General features: G+C 51.6%; 1 long non-coding RNA gene across 1 annotated transcript in view; it reads left to right on the top strand.

Annotated features, from left to right (window-relative positions):
* LOC112588181 (uncharacterized) overlaps positions 1–4962 on the top strand; it is a 14311-nt gene extending 9349 nt beyond the window's left edge. The window contains exon 2 of the long non-coding RNA XR_003112613.1: positions 3856–4962. This is a non-coding gene — a long non-coding RNA (uncharacterized LOC112588181). The remainder of the gene's footprint in view (positions 1–3855) is intronic.
* The last annotated feature ends 5193 nt before the right edge of the window (positions 4963–10155 follow it).

Raw genomic sequence — 10155 nt, 5'->3', positions numbered from 1 at the left:
CGGACTATTTCAGTCCCGCGGGCGATTGTACTGGCCTAGCCGTACGGTGGTCTATGGTGGTAGAAGTGCCGTCGGCGGTCGCTCGGTGATGGTGAGCGGATCGCCTTGACGAGAAAATCACGTGGCCGCGGGAAATGACTTGTTATATAAACTAATGATTATCCCGGTACTTGTGCATTGCCGCGTCTAATCCGACGACTGTCCACTGTGTGTCGGTCCACGGCCGTCGCTGGTCCACAGCCTGGTCACGACGTGTCTCTCTCTCTCTCTCTCTCTCTCTCTCTCTCTCTCCCTCCCTCTCTCTCTCTCTCTCTCTCTCTCTCTCTCTCCCTCCCTCCCTCCCTCTCCCTTTCGCATATCTAGCCACCGTTCGCGAAGATAACACCCCTGAGCAAATCGCGAGCGATCAGCGGGTCGCGATCCGACCGCTTTTCGATCGGGAAAGGCCATAGGATCGGCGTACAAGGATAACCGCAGATATTATTGTAATGTCCTTCTCTTGTTCTCTTTCCATCTTTCGTACCGCTACCGCGGTCTCGCTACTTCCGCTGAGAGGTACGCGGGGGCGGCGTTCGAGTTGGCTGTCGCGATACGCACCGCGAGAGTAAACCGATCGACGCGTAATCTGGGGCAGCGAAATGCGACCGGAGGGTCTAGGTCTCGCGCGAGAGCCTCGCGAGAAAATCGACGCGGGGCACTCGCGGTGCTCGCTCGAGTGCACGACCACGGGTGGTGGCGTAGAGGTGACGCCACGAAAGTGGGTCAACGTCGACGTGGGCAAGCATGCCTGAGAACCAAGTTCAGGGGCAAACGCTGCAGCGCCATACCCGAAGCCACAGACTTCCCCTGGTGCCTTAGGTTAGGCTTCTCTCTCTCTCTCTCTCTCTCTCTCTCTCTCTCTCTCTCTCTCTCTCTCTCTCTCTCTCTCTCTCTCTGCCTCCCTTTCTCCGTCTCTCTCTCCTGTTTCCTTCTTTCTTTCTCCTGTCGGCACGTGTACGCGTATGCACGCGCGGACTGACCTCTCGCTCTCTCTTTCTCCCGACGAGAGAGAATGTAAAAGGGAGGAGAAAGGGAGAGAGAGAGAGAGAGAAACCACGGGAGGCGGTCTAACGGATTCTCTGCTCTGGTCTGCCTAGTTTTATTTTTCCGACCCAAGCTTGGCCATTCGTCCCGTCCCTCTCTTGTCCTCCGTGGACCCTCCCTCGCATGCACGCACGCGTGCGTGCGTCCGGGCGCACGTGTTGGTTACAAGTGCACACCCGAAGGAGGGAGAGAGAGAGAGTGATTGTATCTTCCCGCTGACACTCCTCTCATTTTCTCTTTCTCCGCGTTAGCCGATCTTGGCCTAGGTCCCGCCGCCGACGCCGTCGTCGCCGTCGTATGCCCGCTCGAGAGTGCTTTCTCCTGAGCAAACTGGCGTTTCATGACACATTTTCGGCTGAACTTGGCCGAGAAACGAGCGTGCTGGAAAGTGTAAGTGAAACCCTTCGCTCTCGAATAACAGTTCCTAGTCTCGACGTGTACGTTCGACGTACGTTCCACTTCGGCCAACCGACACGTCCGTCTTCGGCTCGGAGGCGTACGGTGACTCGCCGAAGCCGGAGGCCGATCATTTTTCGAGGCTTCCGCCGGGAGCATTAACCGAGGGGATATGTGGAGGTGAGCACGTGTACCTCTTTCATTTCGCCGTCGCGCGATCAACATTGACGAAATTGCCGAAAGAGCCCGGCTGTCGCTCCTCTCGCCGCGCCGGTTCATCCCGATACGTCGAGGACCTTTGATCGCACTTCGTCCTTCGATGGCGCGTGCGTATTGAGAACGCAAACGTCCCACGAGTCTCGCTCGCTTCGGACTTGCTCCTTCTCGGAAAGCTGCGTAAGACGCAGCCACCCACGCGAGGACCAGCACGAATCGTCGACCGGAACGCTTCCTCCTCGCGCGATCGTCGCTCGCGAATTCATCTCTGAGTTCACGTCGATCGCGGTGACAGCCGCGAGCTATGTCCGCGTCGAGATTACTCACGACAGTTCTGCCTCGGCTCTCTCTCTCTCTCTCTCTCTCTCTCTCTCTCTCCCTTCCCCCCCTCCTCCTCCTCCTCCTCCGCCTCTCCGTTCTTCTCGAATTCTCTCTCGCTCCTCCGCAACGGCGCAAGGAAGACAGGAGGGAAAAAAAGAGGATCGCGCGAGTAAGGTGACCTCGACGAAATCGTTACGAAGGCCGTCCGGTGCGCGCGAACGCTCGCGCGAACGTTATTACGCTCGTTGTAACTAGCAGTCGGAAGATATATTATATTGATTAGCGATAAAGCGTGCGCTCTCGCTCGCTCCGGCGAGAGCGAGCACACGCGACCGTAGTGTAGACAGGTAGGCTGAAGGTGGATAGGTGGCCGGCCTCAAGTAGACAGGATGTAGGTAGGTAGCCAACGGGTCACTCGGCCTGTCTGTTTTACGTCCTCGTGCACACGCACGCACGCACCTACGGTGCATTCGCGCGCACACACACACACACACACACGCGCGCGCGCGCGCGCGCTTACCTACGACTCCGGCTCGAGGCAGCAAGTGGGAATGCCTGTCGTCGAGGTGTGTGAGTTTGGACGACGAATCCGCGAATCGCGAGCGAGAACGATAAGTCCCGCGCGTCCGTCGCGCGACAGGAACGCGACGGGCGCTTTCGATTTCCGGCGCCCAACGCGGAGCACCGGAAGCTGTGGGACGTTGTGGGAGCCGGGCTCGGCCGGGCGCTGATCGCCGTTGGTACACGTGCTCGCGCGCGAGAGCGGATCGTCCCTGAGGATACGCGATCGCTTCGCCAGGGCGTGGTTTCCTATGCAGTTTTTGCCTACCTAGAATGCACTAGACGGCCTTCGCTGAGATCAGGATATTCTCCGCCGCTCGTTTCTGTCCCTCCTTCCTCCGCCCGCTGCGCACCACCTGCTGCACCCACCACGCGCGCTGCACCCCCGTGCGAACGTCCACCTTCGTCCGACGTGTGCTCCGAATTTCTCCCGATACGTGCGATACGTTTTAATGAACTGAAAAAACAGAATAAGAGAGGGACGAACGAATACTTATTTATTCGATGCTAATGGCGCATTTAATGTTATACTGCGATTTAATTGAAAGATTGATTTGCTGACACTAATATTTCTCGCTTCGCAATGCGTGATAATTTGGCACGCAAGCAACGAGTGCCCGATGAGCAAGCCTGCTCTTGCTCAACTCTCGGGAATTTTCTCGCCGGTCCATCGACCGTGTTCGAAGCGCTGCGTCGACGAAAGATTTGTTTAATTAACGCACGCGGGAGGGGAACATCTCTTTGGCAGAGCGAGCGAAATGTCCCTATCGAGAAACGTCGAAGCGAAGCGTGCTGAAACCGAGTGTTGCACATCAGGCTACTCGTTGTGGCGCATCGTGATTTATCGCGAAACGGAAAAACCGGTGTATGCGCCGTATTTGCATCGGCGCGCATTTGCATCGCGCGCGTGCGGGAGAGGGAGAGAGACAACGACAACGACGACGGCGGCGGCGGCGGCGGCGACGGTGGCGGCGGCGACGACGACGGTAGGAAGGGAGCGCGAGAAATAGGTACTGTTGTTACGGTATTATTTCTGCCGGGGCGATACACAAATAGATGGCCGGACGATAAAGCGAGATCGCTGACATAATCTCGCACGGCTGTTAATTACACTCGCCGTGCTAATACCGTTTTTTTATTCACGTCGCGTACGTTGCACGTTGGCGTGTTGGAGCGCCGTGCGCGCGCGCAATGTGTAGTCCCGCTGGTACATTATTATTAATGCAAGCCTGTCGTCTGTTTCTCGCTAACAAAGTCGCTTCTCATTCGCTGTTTCAGGAAATCACGACCAGCAACGACATCACTGCCGTCGAGCAGCCTCATCGTCACTCGCCATCCCAGCCGAGGAGGAGACGCGACGACGACGGTGCGGCCGCCTCAACAACGTGTGGGCCAGGAGGACACCATTGGGAACCTTGCACTGCCATGGAAATTCGTCACCTAGTCGCTTTTTTTTACTTCTCTCCTTCAACTCGCTCGCAAACGATCGCGCGATTCTCGAGCACGGAACGCGGACGCATCCGGCTGGAGAGGTCGCCGCCGCCGTGCGTCTCGAGCCGCCGACGTAGCGACACGAGAGAAAGAGGGAAGGACAGAGAGAGAGAGAGAGAGAGAGAGAGAGAGAGAGAGAGAGACAGACGCTATTTTTCTTCCTTTTCTTTTTCCCCTATCCTTGTATTCTCTTATATCTTCTCGTATATCTTTTATGTTCTCTTTTTGATTTGTTCACTCGCAGTAAGACATATAGCGGCCGTTCTGTTCGTCACCGGACGGGACACAAACCCGTAATATTTTACTCTCTCTCTCTCTCTCTCTCTCTCTCTCTCTTTCTTTATTCGACGCTACTTTATCGCTATTATCACACCGCTTCAGCGCTACCACTAGCAGCCCGCTACTTCCAGCACTGTCCGCCACCGGTCAAGACATTTGCACGCGCGAACATCGCGCCATTACCGTTATCGCTACACTATCACCGCCGTCGCGACTAATACACGACGGCTGCCGTTACCGTATCGTTTCTCTGTTGTCTCGAGCGAGCACCGACGATGTTGGTGCTGTCGGTCGCACTGCGTGCTCAGCTCGGGGAAACGGTACGGATTAACCGATTGTTCGCGGATACGCCGTTTCTCTTCGCTCTTTGGTGGCATTCCTTACGAGATGTCGCGCCAATTGGCGAGCAACGCGTTCCATCCACACCGACGAATTTTCCGACGAAACATTTACGTTAAGTTAGTTACGCACGGAACCATCGACGAAGGCTCTCCGTAGGAAGAGGGACAGTCTCGTTGGTGGTTCCGACGATTGAAAGGGGATCCAAAGGGTGATGGGAGAAAAATCTGGCGACGAGAATCGGACGTTCCGTTAAAAAGCGAAACCTCGGCGAAATAGATAAACATGCCAGGATCTGATTTTCAATTGCTTCGGGCCGACTCCATTTAGATATTATAGTAACATTGGTATAATAGATGTAATGTTAAAATCTAAGTAATTTTGCGAGAAAAAAGACACTGCCGAAAACTAAGCGAGCGAACTCATCGCCGGGCTACTTTGCGTCCGAACAGACCAAATTTGTAAGCAAATCCGAACTCCAAAATACCCTCCGCGGGTACACTCCACATCGCTCGATTTCCAGCGAAATCCAGCCGACACCGGGAGAATCGACCCATTGGCATTTATCATGTGTACCGAATTCTTTGTAACGAAAGGAATATAAACTCCACGAAATTTGCCTTGCGTATTTCCTAAAAGAAAAAAAAAAAAGAAAAAAAGATTGAAAACGACAAAATCCTCCCGCCCGAGCCCCTTTGAGAAAAGAGAAAGAAAGGAGGACGATTCCCGGGAGAAGCGTCCCGGACAGGAACAGAAACGTCGTCTCGTGTGATCGTTTCCCTCGACGAGCTCACCACCGAGGCAGGCCGGACGGCCACCTCCGACGATGTCGTCGGCGAGGTGGTGATCGGCGCACCGCGTGCATCGGTCGCGCGTTGCGTTTGCACACATCGCCACTTTCTGCCCGGCGATGTCGCAACGCGGACGCACGATCCGCGCGTTTCTCGAGCCACGACATCGCGTACCTTGCATTCCTCGCATAGTAATACATTGCGCTCGGTGCGCGAGCTCGTCGCGATTCGCCCGCGAGCTCATTCGTTCGCTCTTCGCCGAGCGACCGAATACGCGCGATGCACGCGTGCGACAGACTCGACATGCACACGCACGCACGTACACACACACACACACAGACACATACATGTGCGTACACGTCCACCTTCCCCGAGCCACCCACACATTCACGCACACGCACCGAGACATTTTAAAGCTGGATTCACACTATCCGTTCGGGCGACGGCAAGCACGAGCTCCGTCGAGCCTCCGTCGATTTTTTTCTTTTTCAACAAGAACCATTAGGCCGTGATAATGACGAATATCGTGAATTCTTCGACGAAGAATCGACGGAGTCTGTGCCTGTCGCCTTCTAAGACGGATCATGTGAAATCAGTGTACATGAGCCGCGCTCCTCCGCGAGCGCGTGTTTCTTCAATCTACGTATATGTGTACGAGTTACCGTATTTCTCTTAATTACCGCACGCACCGATCGAATTAGCGCATAGGTGAAGAACGCGTACATTCTATTTCCCCTTTGTGCCCCTTATTGCCCTAATTATTATTCTATTTTTATCTCATCCCTCTTACCAATCTTATTATTTTTATAGTATTATATTATTGTGTATTATTATTATTATTATTATTATTATTATTCTATTATTATTATTATTATATTATTATTGTTTTCCATTGTTATTAGTTAAGTGTTTCTGGACTCTTTTTCTCGCCGCTCTCGCGATCTCGTTGTGCCGAATTTCGCGCCGCAAACGTGCGTCGATACGCGAGAACCAGGAAACAACACGCGGGAGGAGGAAGCTTCGCGCAAAGCACGACGCGCCTTCTCTTCTTCTTTTTTATTTTATCTTTCCTAACGAACATGTGCAGACAAAAGCGCCCGTGCACCGTAAAGAAGAAAAGTATCGCGTAGTAGTACAAAACAATAAAAAAGGCTGCGCACGATAGACAAGCGGGATCGAAGGAGAAGCGAAGAAAGAGATAAAAGATATATATACATATATATATATATATATGTATGTATATGTATGTATATGTATATATATATACACACACATATATACAATACAAATAAATATATATATTTTTGTACCTTATATTCTTTGAGGTATATCGATACACGAATAACCGAGAGATGCTCGCAGTTTCACACGACGCTGCGCGTCCGATCGATCGTGAGTTCGCTATCGTATCATACATCTCTCTCTCTCTCTCTCTCTCTCTCTCTCTCTCTCTCTCTCTCTCTCTCTCTCCCTCTCTCTTTCTCTCCTTCCTCTTCATGATCCTCGTGACCTTTCTATATTGGAACGCAACGATCCATAGATCGATAAGAGTTCGTTACTTGAGGTCATGTTCGGAAGAGTGCGTCAATCGTTTCTATTATTAATCGTGAATCGCCGCAATTGTCGCCGTATGTCTGAACGTCACCCCGACTAAAGATACACGATAATGGTCGAGGAGAGAGAGAGAGAGAGAGAGAGAGAGAGAGAGAGAGAGAGAGAAAGAGAGAGAGACTCGAGTCAATTCCGAAAGCTGTCTCTTAAATTAATTTTTCCCCCTCTGCTCCCGTGCGACTCGTAGGGTATAATCGTAGCCGTTTGTTTTTCTCTTCTCCCCCCCTCTCTTTTTGTGTAACATAATAAGCGGTAAGTGCGAGAAAAATGGAGAATAAAAAAGGGAAGAAAGAACCCGAAGTGGCTATGCGAGCGTTGGCGGTAGCCCTTTTTGCCACCTTTCCGTCACCTCCTTCACTTCTCTCGCTTCCTTTGTGCCGGCCTTCAAGGATAACGCGCGAGATAGAGTTATTTCGTCGGCCGTGAACGACTTCTCGACTTTCTACGATTGAGTCATTTCTAAGCGCGCGATGCCGCGTTTTTCCGACGGATCTTTCTTGCGCGCCGCCGCCGCCGCCGCCGCCGCCGCCGCCTCCGCCGCAACTTTTTGGTGGCCGTCGAAAGCCGAGAGAGAACCCGTCGATTATCCTTTATTCCAGCGGCACGTGTTACGCTATCACGCAGGTCTCCTTCGATTCCCCCTGCGATGTAAGGCAACACCCGCGGATGATGCACTTTGAGCGCTCCCCGAGGGTGAGGGGAGCAAATTGTGTCAGACTCACCGTTGCTCGCGACGCGCGCTCTCATCCTGCAAGAGAGACACGTCAGGCTTCGAGCGAGCACGGTCGCCGAGATATTTTCATAGGTCGGGAACACGCTTGCACGAGCCGTACCCGTGAACGTTACCTCCGACCACTGAAACAGGGCTTAGCCTTAACCTTTAGCGGCCAGCAATAAAGCCCGACACGCGACGTCTCTCTCCTCCACCGCTGGCTCGCGAGTTTTCTACGTCGCCGCCGCCGGCTGATTGTCGATCGTCTCACGATCACGACGACGATGATCGTGAGAGTTCCTGCCGCGGATCTCGCGACGCGTGTGTGTGTGTGTGTGTGGTGTGTTGTAGCACCCTCGTCCCTCGCGAGCACGAGACGACGAAGGGAGACGAGACGTAGAAAGCCCTTCGCTCTCGCCGTCGCTGCGAGCTCCGGCGCTAATCGCGAGATATCGAGGATCGGCACGTGGCATGCTGCACATCTCTTTTGTTTTTGTAGACCTCCGGGCGACTCGGCACTAGGTTACTGGATTCTCTCCTCGGGTTGTTTGCTGCCCCTTCTGCCGGGACGCCCCCTCCATGATGCAATCGCCGGTTGCTCTCTCTCTCTCTCTCTCTCTCTCTCTCTCTCTCTCTTTCTCTTCCCTCTTCTCTTTATCTCCTTTTGATTCTACCGTGAACTTGGCCGACCAGCTGAGGTGCACCTGAAGTGCGGGAAATGCCGTTTCGTCGGCGACCGACTAGCGATGCCGATACAGCGATAGGACTTATTAATCCGTGTCACGCCTTCGGCCGGCTGTTTCTTTTTTTTTCTTACCGTCCCTCCGGCGCCGCTCGATCGCGCTCTTTCCGCGCGCGCGCGCGACGATGTGAGCGATAAGGTCACGCGAACAACGCGCGGGATAAAGTTGCCAATTTGCGCGCAGGACAGACCGGAGCATCTACGTTCACCGACTCGTTTGCATTTGTCGGAGAAGCACCTCGCTCGCGTCAACAAGGTGTCCCGGAACATCTCGGCTTCATTTGAATAGCGGACTTTCCGGACAAGTTCGGAGCTGACTTTTCCTACGGTTGCAATATCGTTTAATATTCAACGCTTCATCTTGTATCGTGACACCCCGAATTCGGATAACGAAATGTTTCCGAGAAAAAAGTCTATTCTAGATCGTGAGATTTTTTACGACCTTCTCTTTGTGCAACTTTAAATTTGTAAGACGATGTATAAGTTATATAAACAACATGGGAGCGAATCCCTATAGACATGACCTTCCTTCTTTTCTTTATTTGCCTCGTGTGTACACACAAAGAACCGAATAAATAGACAAGCAGTTCGAGGAAGTAAACAAAAAACTAAGATAACATGATAATATAATTTAGATTCCCATCGGCTGGAATCGAGCGAGATCCGAAGACGCACTGAGTGCCAGAACATCTTCGAGTCAAGTTCCCGTGTAAAATTACCTCATAATATAATTGATTAAAAATCACCAAATGGCGGTCCGAGTGGAAATGCACATACTTGAGCCGCTGGCGGACAGTCGCGGAGATCCCCAAGGGAAAACGCACGAGGAAATCATTGACGTATCCCAGCCTAAAACTCACCATCTAGCACCAAGAAGTACAACAGACATCAAAGGAAAGCGCGCGAGATGTCTCCCTCCCTCTCAGCTGCTGCGACTCACAAGTAAACCTCGGGAAACGTCAGACGCCGATATGTTTCCAATTTTTTATAGTTATTTTTTATGTCAAAATATGAAGAAATCTGTTATCATTTTTAGCTTAAATTAATTTTTTCAATTTTTTCGAAATTTCTGAAGTTTTTGTTCATTTCTTATTCATTTTTTACCAGATTTTGACATTAAAATGAGCTTGTTTGCTGGATAATGAGCCGAAAGATTACCCATCGTCGAATGTAGCGTAAAACTGAACACTTTTTCAACAACGACGTCAGCCATATTAGATCCGCCATTTTGAATTTTACAAAATGGTTCTGATTCATAATCGGCGACATGTGCGTGCAAGTTTCAACAAATCGGATATATATATTTTTAAGAAATATTATTTTAAATATGTATAAAATAGTGTATCTGTGCAAAACTACAAAAATTTCGAAAAAATTGGAAAAATTAATTTAAGCTAAAAATGATAACAGATTTCTTCATATTTTGACATAAAAAATAACTATAAAAAAGTGGAAATAAATCGGCGTCTGACGTTCCCCGAGGTGACTGTCAGATCAATCGGATCTCCCGGGAAAGCGCACAGCGAGTCCGGTCTGGCGATCAAGAAAGCTTCTGAGTCTGACCGGTGTCGAAGGGAAAACGCCACGACGACACCGGTGTTCGGAATTAAGAG

The sequence above is a fragment of the Harpegnathos saltator genome, unplaced genomic scaffold, assembly GCF_003227715.2.
Source record: "Harpegnathos saltator strain DR-91 unplaced genomic scaffold, Hsal_v8.6 scaffold168, whole genome shotgun sequence".
Lineage (NCBI taxonomy): Eukaryota > Metazoa > Arthropoda > Insecta > Hymenoptera > Formicidae > Harpegnathos > Harpegnathos saltator.
Note: the sequence above shows the minus strand (reverse complement) of the source record. Positions and strands in the feature narration are given on the sequence as shown.